This window comes from Bombus vosnesenskii, unplaced genomic scaffold, assembly GCF_011952255.1.
Source record: "Bombus vosnesenskii isolate JDL3184/JDL3185 unplaced genomic scaffold, Bvos_JDL3184-5_v1.1 scf7180000013394, whole genome shotgun sequence".
NCBI classification, from domain to species: domain Eukaryota; kingdom Metazoa; phylum Arthropoda; class Insecta; order Hymenoptera; family Apidae; genus Bombus; species Bombus vosnesenskii.
In genome coordinates this window covers 306,106-331,887 of record NW_022883019.1, presented here as the reverse complement: position 1 = coordinate 331,887, position 25,782 = coordinate 306,106, and the positions used below count along the sequence as shown (strand labels likewise).

General features: G+C 35.4%; 1 protein-coding gene across 2 annotated transcripts in view; it reads right to left on the bottom strand.

The window, feature by feature from the left end:
- Positions 1-16,863, bottom strand: part of LOC117237625 (protein slit) — a 214,169-nt gene extending 197,306 nt beyond the window's left edge. The window contains exon 1 of one of the 2 annotated variants that reach the window (XM_033501781.1): positions 16,349-16,863. The gene's annotated coding sequence lies outside the window, so the exon portion shown is untranslated. The remainder of the gene's footprint in view (positions 1-16,348) is intronic. The other variant, XM_033501780.1, reaches the window with a different exon arrangement.
- Positions 16,864-25,782: the final 8,919 nt, after the last annotated feature.

Genomic DNA, 25,782 nt, shown 5'->3' with positions numbered 1-25,782 from the left:
AGGCGTAAGAATACGCAAAGGATATGCAATAGACAAAAATATATAAAATATCCAAATTGCGATACTTGTTATAACATTTTGATTTCATTTTATAATTGTGTTCATAAAGATATGGATCTGCATAAACATCTGCGGTCTACTTGTAGGTTTTCTCTAAATTGCCAAGACTTACCGCATGTAGAAACGCCATAGCATCAAAAACTCGATATTCCATAAGTAGGTACAGATTTCAACTTACCTGAAACAAAAGAAAATGATGAATTAAAACCTAAAAAACATCTATATAAGATACATTTCAAATATTGTCTATCTTATACATACTATTTACTTCGAACGATATAGAAAATAGAAAAATAGTGCTCAGTAGCAATGATTTTCCTCCTACAAAATACACACAGACTGTAAGACATGAACGATGGTGAACACGACACACGAACAATGATGTATTCCATGTTTCAAAATCAAAATCAAAAAGACAATTTCATTTAAATTTAATTTCAATTTATATATCTCCCTTAATGTCATTTAATAAGCACTTCTAATCTCACCTACAGCCAAACGATATCAATTGAATATTAATCCTTGAAGTATTGACAATATCGATCGTGCATAAGCCCCATAATATAGATATTAGTTCACGAAAGATTCAACATCCCTGAAATACACCACCTTAGCTTCACTCTCTCTCTCTCTCTCTTCTCAAACTGTTTCTCTTTGAATACCACAGGGTTGCCGATGTTCATCGCGGCAAGAGCTCCCCGCGCCACTTTACGGCAGCCAAGTATTTCCTCGTCACCTAAATTTACCCATCAAAATTTCACCGACGACCGAACCCGGAGGCGCCAAAATACCGCGGCGCCTGACGCGTATGAATTCCGCCCGTTGTAGACGCGTGTCGTAGCCCCGTTAATAATCATAGAGTCTCCGACTATTCGACGTGGCCTCGCGTTGTTTTACATGCAAATCAGACAATTGCGCCCCGATATATATACAGCTGCATAGAGGCTAGGGTTAGGGTCTTCGTCTATGGGCATCGGTAGTTTAATTAGATTACGGCTGCACGGCTCATCGTGCTTCACGGTTATCCAACCCTCTTGTGCACGGGGTGACACGTTACGCGGCCGGATTGATAGCCAGATAGCCCGACTGTGTTATGGAGGGGACACCGTCACGATGGTGATGGTAGCACGATGGAAAAAATACGCACATGAAACGCAGTGAATTTTTATGTCAAGTATAGCGGAGAGCAACGTGCTCGAATTTCGTGCATGTGGCACCTTGATGTATCGTCCACTAGCTACGACGAAAAAATTTCAACCCGGCTGTAATTGAAAACGCGCAAAAATGCAGACGGTAAACAGGAAACAATGTGTTCACGAGGGCGAAACTCTTTCTGTCGCGTCACTTTAAGCAATTGTTTTACGGGTTTAATGAGGTTCGAGGAGTTCAGCTTTTCTTTTTTTGTTTGTTTCTGAGAGTGTGTTTTTGGGTTGAAGGAATATTTAGTGGTAATTTTAGAAGCGAAATTGAATCCTATATTTGGATTGAGTGATGAGTTGGAAAAGGAAAGTGACAGAAAAACGAATGTAAGAGTAGGTAGCTATGATCTAAGTTGATAATTAGGATGCCATGCAGATCGAAAGTCGTAATGTAAAAAGTTAATAGTATTGAAATTCGATAACGTCTGAAATCGGTAATATCCAAAATTCGATAATATCAAAACTGAAAGTGTCAGTATTCGGTACTATCAAAATTCAATGGCGTCAAAATTTGTTAACACTCAAAATCAAAGACGTAAATATAGTAGCGTCAGAGATCGATATCGTCAAAATTCGATATTATCGAAACTGAATAGTGTCAGTATTCTATACTACTATCAAAATTCAATAGCATCGAAATTTGGTATCCTCAAAATTCGATACCGTTCAAAATCAATAGCGCCGAAATTTAATAGCGTCACAATTGGATATTATCGAAAGTTCTGTAGCATAAAAATTTAGTATCACAGTATTTCAAAAAATCGATGATGCCAAAGTTCGATAATCTCGATATTTAATACCAGTAAAAACAAGAATAATTTGATTGGCTATCGAATTAGGAGAATAACACTTTTACAGATTGCGTGTAAAACACGAATAACTAATATTTTTAAAACTTTCTTACACCTAGGATTCCCAGCATACTAAATATGTACTTCCTGGTTGATTCAAACAAACCTACCTTAAGATCATTTTCTCATTTTTCTTGGTGGATCTAGAGTATACGATATTTTCTCATTCTCTTGTTATTAAAACTGATATATAACATCTCATGATACACAACAAGTTCCATTACTATGTGTAAAATTGAAGATTGAATTTCAAGACATCGAAGTTTAGCCGACTCAAATAACGCTATCCTATCCTACCACCAAAATCCAATTATATTAAAATTTCCTATCACATTTGATAGGTAGATACTACCAAAATTCAACCTCCTAATCTCGTAACTCAATATCTTAGAAAATTATCACTCAAATTCTCTCTCACCTCACGTGATGACATTCATACGCCTAATATTCACGCACCTCTGATACAAATTCATATCCACTCGTTTCTCATTAAAATCACCTCCCTTCAACTTAATCTGCTGCGCCATACAATTTACCAATTTTGGCGGGCTAGCAACGCGTCTAGAATTTCTTTGCCGAGTCAAGATTCATCCTCAAGACTTCCTTACAACTTCACTGTCACCCTGTATCCAGCTCGACGAGCCTACTTCCGTCGACGCGTTTTACGACAAAATATAATTTGAATCCTTCGCGAGAGAGTTCTAGGACGCAGCCGGTTTCGAGATGAAAGGGAAGCGTTCTCGAAGATGCGAGAAAAAAGAATTCAGCAGAAACATCCGAAGTAGCCGAAGGGTAGAGAAGTCGAGGCGTAAGGGAGAAAAAGAAACAGGAAGAAGAAAAGGGGGATGGCACGTCGGGCATGCGTGTAGTTACATTTCCATTCGAAATACGGCTATGTACTTACGGGTTTCAGAATGTGGAACGCCATAAGTAATTCAGCGTGGCAGCATTCTGTGAGCGGGGTACCAGCGTCGCGACGTGATACAAGGGAGAAAGAGGGTGCAACCAATGGGAACCGTTCTACATTCCGCGCTGCTTCTGCCTACGAGACTGTTGCCGATTTTTCTTATGAAGAGATAGTTCTGAATGCTGTATATCAGCCTGTAACCACGGATGACTACTTCCATATATGATGGATCGATTCGATGAGAAAAAATTTCTTAGGACGGTCACAATTGATTAAGGAATAACGAATATCGTTATTGCAAGATTTTTTTGGATTAATTTCGGTTCCAATTCATTTACGAGCTTCTTCACGATAATTTACTATGCAAGTAGCAATGCAAATGGATTGACAGTGACGAATCGTAGGTCGTTTCTATATTTTTTCAATTGTACTTTTTAGTAGCGCAGTGTTGAACGTTCTAGAGGCGTGTATTGTTCAATCAATTCTCTTTTTTAGCTATTAAGTAACGTAATAGCCAGAAGATAGAAAAAATTTAGTTATTATATTTTTTCTCGTGGTCTTCGTATTAAAGAAATTACAGTGTTAATAGAGAAAGGTTTGAAAAGTAAAAATACCTATATGTCGAAATTAGAAACACGATAAGTGCATTCTAAGCTTTTATGTTTCTTTATTTACGTAAAAATTTCACCAAGTAAAGAAATCAACTTGTTCCGCCCTCAATTCCATTCGTTTGCCTCGAACCATCGAATTTTCAGCAAAAAATCGATATACCGCGGTACCAGCCATCAAATTGACAAACATCTCCTTTAAACTCGACGATGCAACAAACTACACGAAGTAATATTCCAGCAAGTAGACAGCTACGATAAATAATTCCCCAATATTTCCGTGCGGACCGTTCAGACTTTCCCGAGGACGCAACATCGTCGCGATGAAAATCGTCCGCGCGTAAATCACGTCGCCATCATAATTTCAACGAGTCGTCTCCTTAATTCGCCGATGCTCGAATTACGGTTACCCATGGAACGGAGCTTTCACCGCCGCCGTGCACGCTGAAAAAGGGATGAGAGAAAAAAACGGATGGGGAAAAAAAGGAAGAACGGGACGAAAAAAAAATTGCGAGTGATTTATTCGTCGCGAGGCGGTCCGTCGAACGGAAGTGGCGCGGGATTTATGGGCAGGCCACTTCCGACTAGATTTTATCGTTTATCAATAACGCCCGAATAAAAGTAATACTCCGACCGGCGGGCCACGACAAATGGATATTTCGTGAAGTGTGTTACAGGGAGTCGTCGACGGAATAATACGTCGACGAACGCTAGAGAAACTCGTCGAATACCCAACCCTTTTGTATCGTTCCAGACGCCGCATCGATTCTTCGACTCTCGAATGCACCGACTGAAGAATGATATCTGCTCCCTTATTATCGAATATTGTCGCTCGTCTGGAGCATTGTTCCTTTGTTGCAGCGTTCACCGTCGACGCGTATTGGGACGTTTTACGAGTAGCGAGGCGATTATTGGTGAATTCGCCGAGCTCCACAGGCTTTGAGTTCAAGCTCGTTGCAAAGCTTTCCATCTAGTTTCGTTATCATTAACAGCCGTTCTTCTCTCACCTTTTATAATGGTCCCTTTCTAATTCTTTTTCTTTTTTTTCTAGACTGATTTGGGTAATTTCTTCGCGTAATACGGATCATTTGAAGAGTTCCCGAAATGAAATACGGATAACAATTTTAATTTGTGGTTAAATTGATAGCCATATTCGATAGTTAGTAACGATCGTATCAATTTAGCATCGCTTCGGAAGTACTTTAAGAATTAAGAAATTATCTCAATAAATTTATCTTTCTTTTCTTAGCAAATTCCTTATTGAAAAGGAAAATTTCTTTCAGAAAATTGAAACCAAATACAGAAAATCGTTGATAAATATTTGACAAACTAGAGTTTGGTAATAATATTTTGAATTACCGTTAATCTAAGCGTATTAATATCATGGAAGATTATACTGAAAAATAAGAATAATTTCGTTGTAAGAAAATTTCAAATCAGCCATATTTTCTTTTTTTTATTTTCAACTGTGGACAGTAAAGCGTCTAACAACAGTTACACTGTAAAATAAAGTCTGTCTGTCTAAGCTAATTGAAGAGAATTTTGATTCCACTGTTGGCTTTAAAAACAAATGTATAAACACGTAAACGTCATTCAGTGTGGAAGTGTTAGCGCGATAATACAGCCAAGAAAACGTAGAGTTAACCTAAATGTCTATTATTCCACAGGGTACTTATAAATGTGAGGCTATTTTGTCACAGCGCGATTAAACACTCCGGAATAATCAAGAAACGTGACTAATTTAATGTTTCTACTCCGTAGTACTGCATCAGCATAATTCAAGTGCAAGAGTGTCGCGGAAAATGAAATTTTATCTTCATACGAAATACCTCCGGGCATCCCTCCACTTTATTTCATTTAAATATACATTATAAAATGCCGCAGAATATCGGCATGCTCCTTTTTTCTTTTCTTCTTCTTCTCGAACGAGCGTTCCGAGCAGATGGAAATTCTACGAGTTTACAAAGTAGCTGCGATAAATTGCAGCGACGGTAAAATTGAAATGGAATCGCGATTCGATGGTACCATTCCGCACACGGGCGGTTCTAAAAATGCTAACGAAAGACGCATACGAGAATCAAGAGGTATCCTTACGGAATAAATCCGAACAATTCGAAGCAGATTCATCTGATATAAATCTATTTGCCGATTCGATGTCAACGTAGTCAAGAATATTGAATCGTCATAAAAAAAATCGTGAACTGTCGTCGGCTGTTTACTAAATAATGTTCGTTTGTATTATTCGTTTAGACAAGAAATGATAACAGTGGACAAACTTTGCTACATACAATTATACAAGGTTTCCCAGGGCTTAACAGCCAAACTTCGTAGTTATACTCTATTAGTATAATCGAGCAAAGAATGTTATATAATCCATTTGTAGCTCTATTAAAAAGTTACAATAAAAATACGAAATACAGAGAAAACAATACTTTGGTCCATAATTCATAAGAAAAACATTCGTATATGTTGCTTGAATGACTTGTGATAAGTAAGACAGATTTTTAATAAATGCACAGAAAAGACTTCAAATCCAAGATGTGAATACGTAATACTTAAAAAAAGATGTCAATATATGTATTTAATAATGCTTGATGCATTTCAATACCCCTTTATATTCGTGTGGATTTAAAACTTCACTGGTTAAAAATTAAATAGAGTAACATCACGATATTTGCACATAATTTTAGATCAGTCGTGCACAATAAAAAAAATACAGGTTATTTAATTAATATGAAAAGTGGTGGAAAATTAAAAAAAATATTATAAAAATCTGTTATAAATGAGCCAAAATTCACGTTCAATGCGAACCAGGTCGTTTAACGAAGAAATATAATTTTCGAGTAAAGTTTGGTCGTTAATTAAAATTAAGCAGCAGCTATTTCGCGGAATATCCATAAACGCTATTTAATATATGGCCCGGTCGTCTTTTTATTGGTCGCCGTTTATTTTTTGGAACGCCACTTCTTGGTCGTAATTTGCGTGGCTGCAGTGCAAAAGAAGACGCCTTGCTGCCTCTTAATGACCCGAGCTCGTGACGAAATTAAGGTTGGAACACCGTGAGACGCCACTTTCTAATCCCGCAAAGTGCACGGCCGCGATAAATTAATATTTCCGGGAAGAAACATCGGGGCCGTTTTGATCGATCGCAAGTCATTTCGGAAAGTACGCGGGCAACTGCACCGGAAGGAACCACCGAGCCGAGCTGCAAGTTTCTTCGAAGTCTGGCAGGACTTCATTAACGAGATGCGCTAAACGTTCTCGTCGAGAAACCTCTCCAATCCTTTCTTTGTGGTTCTAAGATATTAAGGCCTGTGTTGGACGGAACATTCCTCCATGAAGCGTTTTACCATAATAGTAGCCAGTGGAATACCAAATATTGAAATATCTTCAATCACGCGATAGTTAATTAATACGTAATGCATTCGATTGGTTTGAAAAATTTGCAGCGTTTCTAAAAGCTAATATTAATACTAACGACCGGTGCTGTATTAATGCATGGTTTGATTTGCAAATTTTTTCGATTGATTTATATTATTGGATTCTATTTTTGTACATTATTACATTATAATAGTACATATAGAATATTGTATTATAGTATATAGCATTGTTATAAAAAGTAATTTCAAAGATTTGTTTAATACTTTGCTAGTCATTACCTGTCTTTCATTTAGATTCAATAATTTGTTTGATGATGAAGTTTGAGAAATATGAAATATTTATTCTATTGTACACTACTATATATTTATACATCTACTGAGAAAAGAATTTTGTAAGTTAAAATGCAAGTCCAGATTATATCAAACAAAATATAATTGTAATAAAATGTCCAATTTCAGATCCAACAGTTACAACAATAACAAAATCATGATCAAATGTACATTATACGATATCATTTAATAGTCACTATATTTGTACTATTTATTAAATATCAATTTTTTACATCATTTGTTAAACACTTTTATCTCGAATGATCACATTAAATAAGACATTATCTCTATACATATAAAAGCAGTTAATATGCATAAACAGTAAGAATTCACCATCATTGATGTCGCGAAATAACTCGTCCGAAACAAGCCTCAACGAATTATCTCAGACATAGATAACGAATTTGCGAATTGAAATATCACGGGATGTAAATGCTGCTCGTACAGTCGTGCACCGTGAAAGGATTTTAATTTCAGTCTTGATCGAGCCACGCGAGCATCTTGTACGTCCAACCCCGATAGCGATCTGATGAGAAAAATACAGCTGGCACAATGGAGACGGGCGCAATCTTAATGCGCGTATCACTTATCGCGTATCAGCTTACGTTCAAAAGACAGGACTTAATTAGATCCATCGAAAAGATAGCGACTCTCTCTCTCGCCGCTGAAAATGAAGGCCCGCTCGCACATGGGGAACGAAGCGTGGCCCCTCTGTTCCGTTAAGTCCCTTTCACACGAGATAGTTTTGATAAGTTTATTGTGTTAGGTGTCACATCAATACGGTGTCGTGGCACGTTGCAGATCGAATTAAGACTTCGTTAGAGACCAATCTTTAGTAAATAGTATAAATACTATGGTTAATAAATCTAAATCTATAACCCAGCTCGTACTTAAGTATAACTGATAACCCATCGTATTACTATCTCAAAAACACAATACTCAACTTGAAACTCTTTAACATTAATGAATATCCACATTGCTCATAAAACCTCATCGATCGCCATTAAAAAGCTCAATTGATCTGCTCTTAAGAGAAGTAAAGAAAAAGGGAGGACGGGCCAGGCACGATTATCGACAGAACGATCTTCGTTATAGATACTCGTCTGGACGTGTGCCTTGTAGTTTTATGATCTGTGTAATGCGCTGCAATGGGAATTAATGTCCTCGGTCCCGCGGCTCGATAAAATCATCTCGCGAAACACGTACGCCGGGGCACTTTTATGTATATTCATCCGGCAAGGCACGGATCGCGTCGCGTCGTCGCCGTGGAAATCAACCGGTGATTTATGGTCCCCGACTCCCCTGGTCAGCATCTGGACACGCAGTAACTCGGTGGTGCTGTCGCTGCACCGAGAATTGCAGTAAAAAAATTTAAATGTTCCCTTGCACGCTTTACGACGGGGAAAGAGAGGAAAAGAAAAAGAAAGAAAGAGACAGGGTAGCACGCTCCGAAGAAATATTGTTCGAAAGTTTAATCTGATCCCTAGGAAACGTATTCCTGGGGCTAGTTCTGACCTTTCAGGATATTGTTACTAATCCACGATAATTATCGCGCGATGTTTCGCAACGGGCAGGGCGCTAATATTCTTTAGAGCTTGAGAACACGTGATCTCGATGGAGGTGTGCTAATTTTTATTTGCCCTCACGATAATGCGAGGTTTCACAGCGACGATTATTACGTGAGACGATAGATGGAAAGGTACAAAATTAAGCGATGCTTGTAATAAACGGCACCAGCCACCGATGTATTCATTAATGCACGATCAATGTATTTATTGATGTTCGAAAGAACGCGACGTGGACACTGGTCCGAATGATTAATGCATTTGTAAGTAGTCAACGTGATTGCTCTACCGATTAGCGTAATCGTTCAGGTATTAAATGCGTAATGTTTCGACTGTTTATTCTGTATACCGATATGAATGCACAACTGATCGTTGATGTTATTATGATGTTTATGGCCGGGAAAGATCCAACAGGCTGTTTAGTTCTTTTCGAAGTGATTTGAAGCATTTAGTGATATTCGAATCGTTCAATCTGTTTAAGGAATTAATTATAATATTGATTTTGAATTTATATCGGTTTCGTGATACGGACTAATTTCGTATGCTAATAACGTTTATAACTTTCGGTTGATAGAATCACCACGTTGACAAAATATTAATTAGAACGTTAATTAAAGGAAACAACTTTTAACTCGGAGGCGACCGTATAAAACAGTTATAATATTAATTAAGGTATTAATTAACGTTTGAATTTCGCGCCATGCTGATTTATTCTCGCATGACAAGCGTTAATTAATATCCTAATTAACATTCTGAAGTTTCCGCTCTCTAATTATCTTATGCGGTACTAATTAGTATTTCAATCTCGTCTTATCAATTATTCTAAGACACAAAATCTTCGTCTTGTTAATCAACCTTAACGATGATTAGAATATTAATGAACACACGTCCTTTAGAAACAGTTGAACGTTATTCAATAACCTATCACATTCTTCCAAATCTTACTGTTGTAGATCGTTAACTAACGCGTTGTCGAAATCTTCCATATTCTTACGTTGTCAACAGCCTCCAAATATTAAGTTGCCAATGAACATGACTATTTACAAATTGAACAAACTTCGGAATATTTCTTAATCATTTCGTGAAGCCTTTAGTAAGAAATAAATCAATCTACTCTTCATAATCTCGCCATTGCAACTCGCTGATCGATACATTAAAAAGTTTTAAAAATTTCCGCTTAATCAATAGACTCTAACGACAGCGAATGAATAGCTACACTATCTTCACTAACCGTTGAGAAGCTTAACCAGCGAGTTACATCGATCATCGTACCAGTCACCGTCTCGACTCACTCCGAAATCACTTTAAACATTCACCACTTCGTTCGAACCAATTTTTTCTTCACCCTCGATAAGTTTCCCTCTTCCAGCCCCTTCGTAAAGAAACATGGTTGGCAGTCGGTCAGCCAGCCACGACAAACGAGAGCCTCGAGCCAACGTGGACGAGTAGCTCGGCTATTCCATCCTATAGATCAAGATCGTTGAATTATTTAAGCCACAGGGGGAGGACACGGATCATCATGGTCACGCGATACACTCGACTCTTTCCATAGTGTATAGTGTATACTCTAGAACACGAGTCGGCGACTCGACCTCTTGAGTCGACCCCGATAATCCGCGACTTTCATACGGTAATTACGGAAATTCGCGAAGGCCAGGCGCCGTTGCACGACGCTTGGACTTTCTTTCACGTTGTAGACGCTGATGCATTCGACACTCGACCCCCATTCCTCAGTGGCCCTTTCGACAGTACCGACCCACATTCACGAATTAGCGTGTTAAGCACGAAACCCGCCGCGAGGAATTTTTCACCGCGGACCCGCATTCATTTGCGATTTTTTTACGCGGCCCCACGACCCTTTCTTCCGGCTAATGAAGCGAACCCCTCGACTTCGCGGCCGGAACGCATAATGCGCTGCTTCGGAGGAAATGTGCCACGATAATTTGCTCTATCTCGACCAATCTTTTTTGAATATTCTTCTTTTGGGGTTCGTTTGGGAAGAATAATGGAGTCGTGGTTTGGCATAATGATTTTTAAACGAAAATTATGTTAGGTATTGTAAGATTCAGAATTTTTAACGACTTTGACAGTTTTCTTCTCGTTAATATATTTTCTCGCTGGCCGTTTAGAAAGAATAATTGCTTCATCGTTTGGCACAACAACTTTAGAGTGAAAATAGCGTTGCGAGTGACACAATTCAGATCAAAGCTCGATACCTTCAAAATAAGAAATCAACAGAAAAGTCGATAACCAACTTAAATAAAGAGTAACAAAAGAATAAGGAACAGTAAAAACTGAGGTAAAAAGGAGTAATCCTCCGCTATTTTCTTTGTGCCGGGTAATAAAGTTTGGAGGGTTAATAGTCAATAGAACGAAGCAACTGCGCTGTCTCGTTGACAAGTACATCGCGGTTCGTCAACGTTTTTAACGAAACGTACGTGCCTGGTTCTGTGGCAGAGACTCTTAATTATTAATTAATCGGACCGTGGCCTCAAAAGCTCCAAAAGGTGTCTATAACATCGCCCCTGACAAAAATATCGGCGTTTGTTCTTGCACCAAGGAGATTTGAAAACCGGTTGAAAATATCGACGGTCTTCAGAGGCAATCTACCGAATGGAAAGTAAGATTTCACGGTTTTCCTATTGCGAGCGTTTCCTCTGGCCGACAGGATGCGCGAATACTTCTTATAAATCGAACGAAATCCGATTAGCCTTTCTCTGGGCTACTCCTCTTCTTCGTGGAATCGGAGCTGTCGATTCTTCTTTTTGCTCGCGTTTCATCCGAACGTCGGTGTTTCTCCCTGAAAGAGCGTAGATTTTTTCGTTCTTCGTGGGAGTAATTGTCGATCGGCTTTACGAAAATAGAAACTGATATTCTTCTTCTACGATTTTTTAATTTTGAAGTGAGGTTACAGTTCGAGTTTAGGATCTTTCACGTTCGATTTTGTGATAGAATAATGAAGATTTGCTCTAATAGAAGTTAGTTACACTATTGAAAAAAAGTGTGAGATCACTATGAATTTTACAGAATTTCACAATTTAGAGAAAACTTGGATTAAGGTTTCGGGTTAGGTTAGAAAATTTTTTCATGAAAGATCTATCGAGATAAAGAAGATTACTGTTATTAGAAATGCTTTATTCTAAATATTCTTTAATATAAATTTTTCCATTGTTATTATTAATTAAACATTAGCAGGAGATCCAATACTGAATTGAGAAAATGATTCCAACAATTCTATTTGAATTAAACAAATTATGGATATCTATAGAGCCGATTTCTAATTAATAAGAGAATAAGCAAAAGATTTAGTACAGGTACAATTGATAAAGTGATTCCAAATTCTCGGCTGTATACCTACAATCTACATATGTATTTATATTATTTGGATTAGAGTTTAGACAAGTTAGCAAACTACGCGACTATGTTTCTAGAATTTAGATTAAATCAAACTTGGGCCTAGTTAGATTTTGAGTTAAATGTTGGTTTCGGATTTTATGGCTGTATGATTCATACTAATGTCAATTGTAAACGATATCTAGATTAAATCTACATTAAGTAGAACTAGGATCAATATGCATCCAGCTTTACCGAGTCAAGCTTTCAAAAGTACTTACAAATTAGAGTTTCAAAAGTTTTAATCTGGTTCTGACTTGTATGTAGCTTTAATGGTTGATACGCGATACATGTATCAAAACTGTGAAATTTTATCTACGTTTCATCTATAATTAAATTAACTTCTACTTTTATAGAGTTTATGTGTTTTGAATGTGTATCTTCAAAGAGAACTTTACCATGTTTTTAAAAAGAGTAGAAATTTTATAAAAAAAAAAAAAAGAAACTAGCGGAAAAAGACAATTATGATGCATAAAACTAGTAGTTTATAACAGTTCTACTTTATGTAGGCTGTATGTGAGTGAACTAGATTAACGTGTTCTTGATAATTCATGTCAATTAGCTCACAAAGTGAAATTTCCTATTTGAAATTCTGTTAGTCGATATCAGATTGTAAATATAGCTACAAGCTGGCAAGTACTTCGTAAGATAAAATGTCTCGCGATATGTACATTATTTGTTGTACATTATTATCTTGCGGTAAAGCAAAACTTGAACCATTTTGGTGAACATTTTTTTTCAAGTGAACGATATTACATTTCGAAAATGAATGCACCCTTTGTCCCAAAAATACATAAAATTCGTAAGTGAATGATGAAATACCTCAAAATAATATTGGAAGATTAATATATTACAAATATTAAATTATATTACGAAATGGTCCTAGATCCATTTGGAATTTAACAATACGCAAAGCATATTCGAGAAGCTTGTAAAAGAGTATGATATCCATTCACAATTGTCGATATTGTTATCTCTACGGGAAAGTGGTCTACAATTTACGATACCATCAAGTTGTTTCTCCGCGATCTTCCCACAGCACCGATTACGTGGACACTGCAAGTGGAGAAATTGTCGCGGTGCCATTTCGAATTATCATTTTGCACTCGTCGCGTTTCTATATAACACAGACCTCTTTTACCGTTACCGGCGGCCATCGACGATGGTGTTTTATGTTTCGCTGCACGTCACCGTGCGGCTTACGGGCGAATGTAAACCTCGTGGTGTACGTATTCCCGATAACGTTACGTTTCTTGCGTCGAGACCGATATACATATACGCTCGAGCCACTTGTTCCATCATACGAATCCGTCTGAAAACTTCGAAAGCCAGAATTTTATTCGCCAACGACGATCAAAATCGAGACGATATCTCGATGGGCGAATGGACTCGCGACATCTGTCACAGCAGTCAACATTTCTGTTTCGTTAAACATGATGTGTGCAAGATGCACGGTTAATTGAGATTGTAATTTTTAGTGTTGTTAATGGAGAATATTTATATTTGTTGAGGAGTCTTGGAATAACTTGTTCCGAATTTTATTGGGTTGTCCGAAAAGTTTTTTTCGTTTCATAAGGTGATAATAGATGAACAACAATTTCTGTTTCATATTGTTTTATTGAATTAGCTATGATCCATTTCGTTCCATTTCTATTATTGCATTCGTGCATAATTCAATAAACTAATATAAAACAACATTGTGTGTCTATTATTTTCTTATAAAACGAAGGAAATTTTTCGGACAACCTAATATATATTTTGCTCTGAGAGCCGTAACAGATTGGAATGTACTATAACCATAACATTTAAGTTTTGACGATGACTTCTTTAACTGAAAATCTTTAAATTTTTAAAATTTAGCTTTTTAATCGTTTAAAAAAAAATCTAGGACATGAAGTTAGTACAATTGAGTATTTTTAATACCTATCCTTCAGCTGTGCAGTAGTTATTTTCATATATTATCCCATAAATATGGAGCATTCCTAAGAGTATTAAGATTTTGCAGAAATGTTACTCCCGCGTGACAATCGGATATTTCGCGAAACTTCCCCTCTTTTGTAAAATAATCAGAAGAAATATTATTACTCTTTTCTCTCTTAACAATGACAATTTCTCGAGTATTAAAGCGAATCACTTCGAACTGCAGGTTTTCATTAAAATTCCAAACAACGTTCTAGAAATTATATTTTCATCAACAGACCAAGCAAAGACGCGCGAATACCTCGGTTCTTTAATTCCGAGACTTTAACGCGACAATTAGACAAAAACGGTACACAAAGCTCCGAGGCGAGCGTAAAACAAAAACAACGACGTCGATGAAGCCGGCCTCGACGACGAAGGAATTAAAACGGAGAAATAAACGAACGAATAGAAAAAGGAAAGAATAAAAAAAAAAGGGAGAAAAAAGACGAAGCAAGAACGACAACGGGGCGAAAGAATAGAAGAATTAATAGAGGCTCCTTCCTCCGTAAATTTTTCCATAGTTCAGGGGATGAACGTCGAACTCTACGGTCCGGTTCTCAATTTACATTCCGGACAAATCCAATTTCGTGCGAACAAAACTGACGCGCGAGCGAAGAACGGTCAGCCCATTTTCTCTCTTACGACTCGCTGCTGTCGGTAATTGTTCCAGTCACGCGGTTGGTACGTGATTATCGAAGCAAGTATGAAGTATCGAAGCCGATCTCGATAAAAGGGTAGACGCTGACCACTGACGAATGTCCAGCACGACAGACAAGCTCTAGCAGAGTAAACTGTTTCAACATGTCGTGCGGATCGAGGCTATTGTTTGTTGGAAAGAGGGAACAAGTGTAAATGTTTTGAAAGTTTGAAAAGAATTTCGTTAGTACGAAGATCGTTCGAGCGTGTTCGAATATTAGAAAGATTCAAACAGAAGATCGAAGCTAAATGATGGACAATATGAGAGATATAATCACTTGAGAAGCTTGAATTAAGGTTTCATTTAACTTTAAACGTTGAAATATCTGGACTATAATTGAAGTTTCTTGAAAAAACGGAGGATTAATTATACATTTAATTATAAGTAAATACGATATATAAATAATATAAAATAATACAGATCAGATCATGAAACGCATTTAAACAGTAATAGAAATAAAAATTGAACGATAAGAAATAAAAGAGAAAGTCCTTCAAACGAGGAAGAAAGAAATTATGGAGATATTAATATAGTATGAATGATAGTATGAATAAGATCAAATTATTTTAGAATCTGCTAGATCAAGAATTTTGACTGGTAGATATTACTATTATGAGAACATATCTAGTTATTTGAGAAATTAGAACGTGTTAAAACGTATCTTGTTATTTAAGGAACTGGAGCTCTACATATTATATATCAGTTCTTCGTAGTAGTATAAAATATAATTTATTATACGATCACATATGTATTTTTACCAACTTGTTAAATATTTCAAAAATATCCGTAAAAATATTGATTGACATTTTAAATATAAATATTTCGAAAATATTAATTGATATTTCAAATAAAAATACTTCAAAGATATTGGCTATCACTACACATTAAAAGTACACACTTTTAGTCAGGGAAGTGAAATCTATTAAAATCAGAACTTTTCATATATCATTAACTATTATAAATATCTTATTTGTACCAATATATTTCATATTTTCAATACATTGACTATTTTTATTCACATTTCACGTCATATATGTAGATATATTATACATGTGTACCATCATATGTATTAAACATTTTCGTTTACTTCATTCAAATTTTTACATATAAAAAGATAACCAACAAAGTGCAAATATCAAAGAATATTGTTAAACAATCTAAACCTAAATAAATGTGTGTCTTATCTTTTATATTTATATACATTACTTGTAATATTTTACATATTTTCACATTTATAATAACAAAAATAGATCTTTGTGACATAAATGAATAAAAATTCTCAATTTAGTACTTAATTTCTTGCACAAAGCGAATCAAATAGTGTATTATTTTTAATTTTAAGTCTACTATTTAGGTTATTAAACCTATTTTCTGTACAATACTAAAAATAACTTACCTTTATCTCCATTACAATTCTCCTTCTTCGCTCTTAACTCGCAATTATCATCACTAATCCATTTTATTCGCCATGATAATGTTCCTTAACCCTCGTTCGACGTCTGCGTGACATACTACATATCGACAGTCAACATAACACCGACCCCACAACACATAACAAAAAACTCAAACAAATTACGTCATCATATTCGAGAAATCTTTTTCAACTACTGTATAAATGTGTTAACTATTCTGAACCGACTTCCACCGACTTTCCACAGTAGAATTAGTTAACTTTCCGTTATCCACGTGTACCGACACGTGGATAACACACGTCTGCAACGCGACTCTTCACAACGAGTAGAGAATTCGACATTAATTCGCGTCTATAAAGCGAACGCGTCGATGGCCGACACGTAGGCGCGAACAAACTGGCACCGCGGCTTGTTTACAAACGAGCTTGTAAATTGCTTTAACGAACCACTCGTCCGCGCGAGAAATGGCCTGCTGATAGGCACGGATAAACCGTACGGATCCAGGTTTCGGCTCGTGTTGCTTGAAAACATTAGAACCTGCGCATCGATTTTCACGCGGCGCATGTTAATCGTCGATGTTTGTGTTTGTATGTGCGTGTGTGTTTGCAACCGCGTATTTTCGACGTGCGTGCTTGTCTATCGCTGGTAAATAGCTGTTGCTAGTAATTGTTATTTGTTGCTGGAATAACCGGGGAACAATTGAGACCGCGATTTTTTATCGTGCTTTCGTTATATGCGCGAGAGAAAAAGTTCATATTCACCTCTATTCAGGAGTATTAAAAAGAAGCACTTAAAAAGGTATAGTAAGTACGTAATATAAAAAGTCATTGGAATATTATTAAAACTATTATTATATCGATATTGGCCACTATATAACTTAAAATACTAGATTGTAATGAAACATAGCACTGCTTCTAAATGTCCCGATATTTTAGCTGGTTTATAATAACAGTATGTGAATTTCACCGAAGTGTACAAATTAATAATGATTTTATAAGTAGGAGCAGCTCATCGGTCTATAAATCTTAATTGTCTATTTAAAAACGTAGCAATAATATATTTTATTGCATATATTTACCATTTGAATATCATTAGTTGTATTAGTATCAGAAGTATTCCTATCAGATTACAAAATTCTTCTTAACCTAATTTATAATTCGAAAATGAAGTTTATAATGTTTCTATAATAGTTTCTAGTATAATAGTTTATGGTATCTTCTGAGCCCAAATTAGATCTATTGCTAGTAAAATCAAAGCCATTAGTATATTTATTTTAACCCGAAATCTAATTAAAATTTGACATAACGCGTGGTCAAAAGAATCGGGAATTGGTTTGCCGCGCAGTTTTAGTCGAATAAACGATCCGAAAATATGAACGAATTTCGATCGAACGAGGGGCTATTCGAGTGCGCGTACGTTGATTACACGAAACATTGATTGGTCTTATTTGACAGCCGGCAAATATATTGCACGGAAGCAGGCTGGTCAATATTTGGTAAAACAATGAAAATAACGTTCGACCATAAGCGATTACAAGTGCCAGCGAACATTGAACGTCACTTGGTCGGTATTATCGGCAGATCAATCAATTAAGGAAGGTACAGTTTAATGATGACTTCTATTAGCATCCGAAGTTCTATCGAACTTTTACAAATGTCAATCGTCAATTCGTTAAAAATTAATTTAAAACAAAAAGTAATTTCAGAAATATTTTAAGTTTTACTACTACAAAGAAATTCTTGATTTCTGTTTAATTTTTTTATAATTAAAGGCTATTAAGGTTTCAAATTGGACCCGGTTAAAATTTATAATAGAGTTCGATTAACTCTAACTGATTCGAATCTAGTTTAATTTAGGTTCAAATTAGAATTATTTGAAACCTAATTTTTCGCTTCAATGTTACTATATTCTTTTTCTACAAAGAAATGTTTAATTTATAATTTTTTCTGTAATATCAAAATTAAAAGTTTCTTTGTAAAAAACGAATATTGCATTCAAACTAGGTTCAAGATAATCTCAATCTAAATTAAACTAAGTTAGAATAGGTTAACGTTAGTCGAATTCAGAATTCTAATCAGATTTAAAATTAATCCTGCGAACCTGCTTTTTTACAGATTATTTTTCAGATTACAGGTCTATCACGCTTAAATTATATAGAATTATTACATAATTTAATATCAAATCGTGACTACCTTTAATCCAACCCAAAAACCAATTATAATTAATTCATATCAACCTCTCTTCCTATTAAAATGTAACCAGAGCTAATCAAAATTAGTTCTATAATGCATCAATGTTTAATAACAAATTACACTACAGCTGGCACCACGTACACATGTGTAATTGGGAGAAATTTCCATTGAAAGCGAAATAAAAATCAACAAACCAGATTTTTTCTCGGCACTGATCTTTTCTCTCAAAAATTTCCTCCCTCCTATTATTTTTCGCTTGCGCCGCGTAGCAAAACGGGCGCAAAAAGCGCGGCGGAGGGGTTAAGCGGGGAAAGGGGCTGCGCGTTATTTGCGCGGACACGCGAAATTGCGCTCACAAGTGTAATTAAAATCCAATCAACGTTCGACATTTATCAGGGGCCAGTTTAAATATTTTACTCGGCGATTGCGTATCGTCGCATCAAAAGTGTACTTAACGCAAATCGACGTGCTTATCAATTCCATATTACTCGCGGAACACGTCCAACGATTTTCAGAACCTCGCTACACTGCGCTTTATCTCCCTCTTTTCTTTATGCATATACATACATATGCATCTTTGCGTATGAGTTTGTATACATCGACGTTCAAAAATTGGCGATCGAGCTCGAACGAGGATAATGTCCCGATTATATAGATGAATTGAATAGCTAAGTATTATGAAACAATAAATCATCTTGATTCGAGTTAAATTAAAATTTCGAATCGAATGTTTATTTTTTTATCGGAAAGTTCTAGACGTAAATATCGTATTTTAAACAAATCTCGCTAAAACATAGAACGTGTCATTAAAAATCAATTTTATTATCAAATAAAAATACATACAATTCAGATATCTTGACTAGAAATTGTATTCGTAAAAGATTGATTTCTGATGGCATAATTCGTCGTGACTACGTGAAAAAACAATTTTTTTTTTTGTGAAATTGATGTATTCTAATTTAAAGTTTTACTTTGGGATAAGATTGATCTCTAAAAGCACATTTCATGGTAGTCAGGCGTAAAAATAAATCTTTTTCATAGAAAATTATTGTATCTCGGTTTGAAATTCCACATTAGAAAACTGGTAACACATTCTACGCTGGACACATAAAAATGCATGTCTTCACAAAAATAAATTCTTGTATTTCGACCTAATATTACGTTCGAGAAAAATTCGATTTCTAGTAATGCGTGCTGGCCTCCAAAAGGATACATCTTTTTATGTAAAATTTTGTTTTTAATTTAAGAGGAAAACCGTAGAAAAACTTGTGTAACTGAAAAGAAATATTCAATATCAATATAAGAGTAATCATATCACAGACAAAAGAATTTATAACATGCTAATCATTAATGATAAATCATTAGTGAACGAGCTAAGTATTCTCGACTTATTTCCATTAAATTCCATTTTCTTGGTTTTCCCATATTAATCTTGTTTGATAATCTCTTGTAAGTTCCCCTTTTTTCAAATTTTGATCATTATTGAATCATCTATTTTCCATTTTTTTGATATTTAAGTAATTACATACTTACTATTTAGCAAAAGATATATCGAATATATCAGATCTCAAAAATAAAAAATTTATTTTATAATATCAAATCACACACACGAATTATAAGTAACTAATTGTACTAATTTTAAGCTCAAAATAATTTATTCAATCCTCACCACACGATCTTCAATAATAAAATATCCTCATATCATTAAATTGTCGCGAGAAGATTGAAAATTCGTGAAACTCATTAAAATACAGCGACGTGGCGTGAGTTACTGTATACAATAAATAATTCAACTTTCCTCTTGCGTTATACATCTCTTATATTTACCTGCGTAAATAATTGAAGGAAAGTAGACAATCCATTTTCACTTCTAGCAAATGCTATTTTATTATCTGTATCTTTTTATTCAAGTAACATTGTCGTTTTTTAAGTTTATTTGCGTGATAACGATAATATTTCCATTATTCTTAAGTTGTTTTCCAAGATTGCTCTTTCGATTTCAAATAGTATTTATTTAGTAGCTTGTCAACTTCACTCTGCGGCTAATTGATGGGACTCCATTCGAAAGATTACCGTGACCAATGTATTATAAATTACCCGCAGTAATCCTATCGTTTGCTTTGATTCGAGGTATTTCTGAAACAGATTTGGAACCAAACAAATAGGTGTATCTGGTATCGAAAATCCTCGAACAATTAACGCTTCGTACAGCGGTAAACCGTGATTTATTGTTAAAGCGACATTCATTTTTGAATAGCATCATATGGAAATATTGCTATTTCGAATAAGAATTAACATATCGATTTGCAATGATTTCTAATAGAACTATTACATAATAAATATTATATGATGTTAGGTAATTTAAGTTCTTGTAGCAATTATTATACTCAAATTAAAATAAGGAACTAATCAATCACAATTATTTTTTATCGCAAGTAAACAAAATTCCGATTATGATTGATTAATAGTACGAACGTGATTTTCTTTCGTTCCATTCTAAATAATAAGGGTAATAAACTAGTTTTACATTGAAAAATTACAAATAGAATTTCAATTTCTCTATGAAAAATTTTTCTTTCCAAAATCTGAAGGTGCTAACAAAGTAATTATACAACTTAATAACACATTCCCTTGAGTTTTCTCTATAACGCATAAATAATTATGTGCATGCATATGTTTCGTCACCCTCCGTGTGTCGAGACACGATCTCGCGAACCGTATCGATTTCCCTCGGATAAAAGCAATTAACGTTTCGACGCATTCGTTTCTTCACGTGTGACCGAGCCAGCCGAATTACACGGAAAACCGTGCGTGCCTGATCGATTTTATTCGGTCAATCGGAGAACATAGTGAATATTTTAAATGTACAAGGTGTTTCAAAATTTGAAGATTAGTTTCAAAGCTCATCAACATAAGCACTACAATCATCCTTCGTTACAGTGCTAACGAAGCTTGATAAAGTTTCGCAAAACATACCGAATGTATTCACAAAAATTTTCCATGATAAGTGTTCAGTGTTTAGCAATAAATAAATAAATTCTCTTACGCTGATTGCAGATACGCAGTTGAAAACGTCTTACAACTTTGAATCTAATGATATTTGAACCTGTATTTAATTAAGACTATTTTGCTTGTTTTTCTGAGTACTACATGTTTCTAATGTGTGTGATTCCAATTTTTTGAAATACCCTGTATACGCACTGTATATACCTATACATGCATGTATTTATAAGCACATGCGTGTACATAGTATCAGGAAGAAAACTCGATGATAACCGGTCCGCCGTGTAATTACAGTGTCCATTAATTATCGGCGCGGCGCGCAACTTGTCCGCGCGCGTGCACCTTCATTAGTGGCGACGACAAACGTTGCGGAACATTTTATGGTGTCGTTTATGATCGAACGAACCGTGTCATCTGGACTCTATATTTCATGACCATCTGCTGTTTAACAAAAAATCATCATTTTCCATGAGAAAACCACGTCAATGATCGATCGAAGAGATCCACGACAACATATTTTTAGGTTATGTATAACGTAATGGCGGACGAAAAATGGATTCCCCTGGTGTCCCGTGTAATTTGTGCGGATATTATAGAGTCATTCGCAGATTTACGAGCATTTCGACGAGTTCTCTATTTAAATTTCCGCGATGTTGTCTAAATGCAAATAATCTTAATGTACCGGTCGATTGGTTCAGTTTGCTTCTTACTACATAGTTAATAATTACAGACCACCGGGCTAGAAATTAATGTTTTTTCGTCAGTTCTAGTGAGTTACGCAAAAGGTGCAGAAGCCGTTTGGTTCTCGTCGAATAGCTCTTGATTGCTGAATGTTGTCCCGAATCATGTAATTAAATCGTTGGACCGTTTAAAATCCTACGAGTGTTATCTAAATGCTAATTTTAATTAGCTGTTGATATGTAAGTAATGATATAGGGTATCGGATTGAAAAATCCAGATGGAAAATTTGTCTTTATCTATAAGACGTGATTGAAATAATGACAAGGAGAGTTTAATAATTTCTTAGATTAGTGCAGTTAGTTTCTTAATTCTTAGCTAACTATCTGATCTATTAAATTTAAAATTTACAGCTAAGTAAAGTAAACGAGTCGAGCTAACTAGTCTTTAATGGCTACAATTCTCGGCTAAACTTGCCCAAACTCTTGTCATTAGGCATTGATGAGTCTTGTTTGAAGCATTGTAAGCATTATCCAAGTGCTTCATCGAGCTAATTGTGTGTGAATTACAACATGCATTTAGCAAGCTAAATAAGATTCGAAGTCCATTTTCCATTGATGAAATTATCTTTTTAAATATATGTAACAAGATGAAATGATCAATGTTCTTCATCACATAATTCACAACGTTCTTTTCACTGTGTTTATTCTATCACTGTGTTATTAATTTGTATCGTTGTATTTTATTAGAGACAATGGTCAAATAGACATAATAATGATAGACATAATCAGAATCAATAAAAACAACAATTTTAATGTCTTGTAGTGGTGCTAATGGAGCACAAAACTTATCGATGCTCCTTAATGAGCGAGTTTTGAAGTTTCTAACTGAGTGACTTCACTTTAGTATACTAAGAGTTAATGAAACATAAAGCACTGGCTAAAATACGAAACTGTTAGACGTTTCTCTTAATAAATTGTCTGAAACGCCTGAAGAATCTTTCAGAAACACGAAAACTTGGACTTCCCGACCAGTGGATCGAATTAGCAGAAACAGTTTCGAGCTCGACTATAAAGGAACAAGTATATACATAGCTAAGACTTAAAAACTCTCTGACTACTGTTGGCGCATATTTCCTCTACCCTCGCTCTCTTCCGGAATGCAATTCTTCAACGTCGATGGACACGCGATGGGCCGGGCAAATTCAACCAACTTTCTTCCAACTCGAGATATTTTCGAACGAGAGCCTGATATACCTTCATCTCACGTACGTCTCGCTCAATTATTGATAACTTTACCGAAAAATATCCATTAAAGATGTATCTCGCCGCCGTCGAGGGACGATCGTATCCTAATAGACTGGATTTCCCTCGGTTCTCACTGGATTCCGGAATGGCTTTAAGTAATTTCATTGGACTTTCGATTTGGGAAATTCGCTAAGATCGATCGCTTTCCTCCTTTGATATTGTAAAGCGTTTCTTCAGCTTGATGTTGTGATTAGGAAGTCGATTTGGAGGAATTGAAAAGTTTCTTTGATATTTTTAGTGATTGCTTAAGTATCAAGATTTGTGTAATGCAGTTGTAAATGATCTATTAAACTAATAATTTAAAAGTTTTCAATAACTTCATCTTCTAAAAACTATTGCGTTTAAAACATATACATATACATCTGATTATATTTGATAATATTGTTTCATATACGTTAATTACTACTGTATTACTTTTCTTTATCAATTTATCATGATCTTATTAGAAATTAATCAGTTTCATTCTTAATTTTAAACAGCACATGCAAATATGTATTTCTTTTGCTATAAGTTATATGATTTTGAACAATGTTTCGTAAAATATGTAAATACACATTTCGACTTCTTTGTTACGAATGTTGTACTTTATTCATCAATGGTTCTAACATTAAATACCGGAATACCCTGAACAGTATCAGAGATCTATCCCACGAAGAACATACCCTTCCCTCTTTCAAAAGATCTCATTCCGTTAAGATCCATATCTCAACCCAAAATCTCACACACGAAATATCAATACCGCACCACCCAAACTCATTACCAGCTATGAAATCTTCTCTATGATCTGATCACACTTCTACAATGAACGCAGAATAGACCTACAAAGGATCCGCAGAGAATCGCATCGACGTTATCTTCTTCGAAAATGTCACCTCCCCTTAAAACATCTTCCCTGGTTCCCTGATGTTCGATCAGTTCCCGATACAGGTCAATGGTTCGTAGCTCTGTGTGTCCGTTATTGTCCAGTATATCAGATACTGCACGATAATCGGTTCCCCTGAGACGAGGTTTCCACCAGGGGCCACCCGTAGAAGCTTTCATCTTACTTATTCATCGTGCATTTACTTAGCGCAGTTCTGGATCGAATTATTTCTCCGGGATATTTCCAAGTTTACGATTCGAGTACTTAGGGCGCGTTCGAACCGGACGACCGGCTCGTTTCAGGCTTTTCATCTCTTTACTTCCGGTTTAGAGAGAACTATGGTCCGCGTGGACGCTTTCTGGCTGGCGTCCGCGGATTAAATGGGTCAGAAAAGTCGAACGGACGAGTCTGCGTTTTACGAGAAGCGCCAAGGGAAAGGGCGTCTTAATTGCTTCGAAAGGCATCAGGATTTCCGAGATATCTAGCCAGAATCGTCGAATTAATCGAGGGAAACAGACGATAAATGAGCTGACAGTCGACTGTTGAAGACAGTAGGACTTCCTTCATTGTATTTTTTTATTATTCATAAGATTTTTAGATTTTCCAGATTTTAAGATTTTTTAATATGTAATATGCTAATTAATGGAAAAGGATAATAATGTTAGTATGGAGTGGAGACAAGTAGCGTGTTTATTGAGTGTGTTTGAACCTCTTATAATTCATTTGCAAATTTGAATAATATTGGATTTTTAATATTTGGATATTGGATTTTAAATAGTTCTTTTTTAATGTCGAATTTTAATTGAAATTTTTTATCAAATAGAATAAAATTTAAGTAGTCGAAGAAAATGAAATTTTGGAGGCGTTTAATTAGAATCGTTGAACTAATAAAAGAAAATGAAGACGATAGAATTTCTTAAAATATACTTGGAAGTTGACATTTATGTGATAAGTAGATACTGTGAAATTTCAAGTGGATAGTGACAATTGAACATTTTTAAGAGATCAAGTATTACAATATTATACAAATATAAATGATAAAAATATACAAACTGTATAACTGTATTAGTTTTTAATGAATATGAGTTAAAGTGTTTGCAGAAAATATATGTTTATAGGATGCTAAGTTTAAACAGCAGAATTAGGATATTTTGGAGTTTACTTGACGCTCAGCTTTCAGCGGAAAAATAAATCATTTGAAATTTCAAATAGATTAAAGGTTACTATGTTATTAGGCTAATAATAGAGAACTTACAATGAATAAAATATCTAATTGACAGACGATAACCATCTTAATGGACATCTCAACTCTCTGAAGAGCTCCATTCCCAGAGTTACCTAATCCATCCCGGACAATCAAGTCACAGAATTCCGGC